This window comes from Mandrillus leucophaeus, unplaced genomic scaffold (genome assembly GCF_000951045.1).
Source record: "Mandrillus leucophaeus isolate KB7577 unplaced genomic scaffold, Mleu.le_1.0 Scaffold1059, whole genome shotgun sequence".
NCBI classification, from domain to species: domain Eukaryota; kingdom Metazoa; phylum Chordata; class Mammalia; order Primates; family Cercopithecidae; genus Mandrillus; species Mandrillus leucophaeus.
Window position 1 is genome coordinate 337,155 of NW_012098754.1, and position 2,673 is coordinate 339,827.

The 2,673-nt window shown below is 41.8% G+C and overlaps 1 protein-coding gene and 1 pseudogene across 2 annotated transcripts in view; both read left to right on the forward strand.

Annotated features, from left to right (window-relative positions):
• CNTN5 (contactin 5) overlaps positions 1-2,673 on the forward strand; it is a 321,942-nt gene that overhangs the window by 290,455 nt on the left and 28,814 nt on the right. The gene's annotated exons all lie outside the window — the stretch shown is intronic.
• Positions 544-1,596, forward strand: LOC105541595 (annotated as a pseudogene). The gene has a single exon (XR_001006358.1). The product of XR_001006358.1 is annotated as a replication protein A 32 kDa subunit pseudogene (transcript).

Here is a 2,673-nt window from a genome sequence, read left to right on the forward strand (position 1 = left end):
ATTTTAATTAAAAGAGCAATAATTAGAAGCTATCAAAATGCCTTACAGTACAACAATGGTTAAATAATATGTGGTACATAGGCATATGATAGAATGTTATTTTTAAAATAAGAAAATATTTCTATATAAGAGAACGAAAACAGGACCTAAAAAGTATAATTATTTTAAATATATAAATAATATAGGAAGTGATACACAAAGAAAACAATTGTTTGAAGGTATTAAAATGATAAGCTGTTCTCTAATTTTAATTATTGATATCTTTTTAATGGTTTTAATTTGGTTTCAAGTGATTTTACATAGAGAGTTCAAAGTTCATGGGTTGTTGAAATCTACGTCTGAGGAAAAACTAAATGAAGAGTAGGTTCAACCTTAGAAAGTGCGTGTGACTTGTGAATATTGTGTAACCTCAATTCCAGCTTAAGAATCACTAAAGGAGAGAAAAGTGACTAGAGTAGTATGGCAGCCCCCCGGTTCTGGGGTGTTCTGCAATTTCCCCAGACCTAACCCTCCCGACCTCTTCCCCGAAGAATCACAAACTACATGTGGGACAGTGGATTTGAAAGCTATGGCAGCTCCTCATAGGGGAGTCGGTGAATACATGCAGTTCCCAAGAGGCTTTGGATCGCGGGCAGCTTCTTAAGCAGAAAAGAATCAGGAGCCCAAGTACAGCACATTGAACCCCACACTGCATCTCTGACGCTTTCTGTCACTTTGGTTGATGAAGTGTTCAAAATTGGCAGTGTTGAGATTTCACAAGTCACTCTTGTGGGGATCATCAGACATGCAGAGAAGGCTTCAACCAACATTGTTTACAAAATAGATGACATGACAGCTGCACCCATGGATGTTCGCCAGTGGGTTGACACAGATAACACCAGCAGTGAAAACACTGTAGTTCGTCCAGAAACATATGTGAAAGTGGCAGGCCACCTGAGGTCTTTTCAGAACAAAAAGAGCCTGGTAGCTTTAAGATCATGTCCCTGGAGGATATGAATGGGTTCACCATACATATTCTGGAAGTGATCAATGCACACATGATACTAAGCAAAGCGAACAGCCAGCCCTCAGCAGGGAGAGCACCTATCAGCAATCCAGGGAAGAATGAAGCCGGGTACTTTGGTGGGAATAGCTTCATGCCAGCAAATGGCCTCACTGTGGCCCAAAACCAGGTGTTGAATTTGATTAAGGTTTGCCCAAGACCTGAAGGATTGAACTTTCAGGATCTCAAGAACCAGATCAAATGCATGTCTGTATCCTCAATCAAGCAAGCTATGGATTTTCTGAGCAATGAGGGGCACATCTATTCTACTGTGGATGATGGTCATTTTAAATCCACAGATGCAGAATAACTGGAACTAATTGGGTACCTGAGATATTTTACAACTGGACCTAGCTTCACAGTCTATTTTCTCCAGCTGTGCATATATTTGGCCAGGTGGCTTCTAGAAGTCAGTTTCATCTATAAAAGGTCTCCACCGACATCCTTTTGAAACTTACTGCTCTTCTGTTTTGTTTTGTTTGAAGCTCAGAAAGAGATGGGCAATTGACAGGGATGCACTCAAGCTGGAATTTCTTGAAGAAGTTATAAATAAGCTTGTTTCATACTAACATAATGCAAATATCTCTTTTATAAATGAAAATGTGCTAACCCTTTCCCCAACAGGGGGAACAAAAGAAAGTCCCATCAGTCAATTTGTCCATCTCATGGTGAAAGCTTGCCCCTCCTTTAGGGAACTACATCAGAAAGTTACCTACCAATAACACACTCCATATAAAATATCAGAAGAAATGAAGAGGCTCAAGTAATTTAACATTTATAAAAACACACAAAAGACAGGAAAAAAATGTGGCTAATTACTGTGGTCTTCATTTCATAAAGGTGTAGTTGCAATTTGTAACTTCCTTCCCCTTCTTTCCATTTCTTGTTCCTTTTGCTTTCAGCTAGCACTGAGGTTGGTTGAGGTCCTTAATATGTCATGGTAATCAAAATGTTCATTCTTGAGATCAGAGCCTATAATGACTTCCTATGGTCACCACTGGAAGGGGCAATCCTAGACATGTTCCAGAATGTCTCCAAATTCCAATTAAACTTCTCAGTGCCCACAGAGTATAGCAGCACCATTAGCACCCTTAGCTGAAAGAGAATCTGGAAAACATGTTTGGCTTTCTAGACTCCACAGTACACAAAACACGAAGGACGATGAAATGGGTCCAGTAATCTACTATTTTCACCACAGTAATTAAGTTGGGGGGGAAAAAAAAGTACTCTCTTATGACCTTCACCACAATAATGCAGGATTTTTCTCAGCCCCTTCATCAGACTTGTGACGGGGTGGCCCCATTTACTCGGCCTGGCGCATTCAAGCCTTTGTGGGAGGAAGCACATGAATAAGTTCCATATGGGACCCCACAGCCAGAACAGGCGTGCATGGATAAATGCAGGATCCTGCCAGCCAGTCCAACTGCTGGCAGGAAACATCTCCATCTGGGGCCCATGGTAGTGCCCAGGTGGTGCCAGGTGCCTGTGACCCCTAAGCCCCAGAGGGAATGTTAACAGTGCTTTCTTAGCTCTGCTGTCCCCAGACAGCTGTGTGTGAGAAGCTCAGCTGACAGAAGCAAGCTCTGTGTGGGGCCTGCATTGGTTCCCAGGTGAAAGTGTCTGCAACCCTG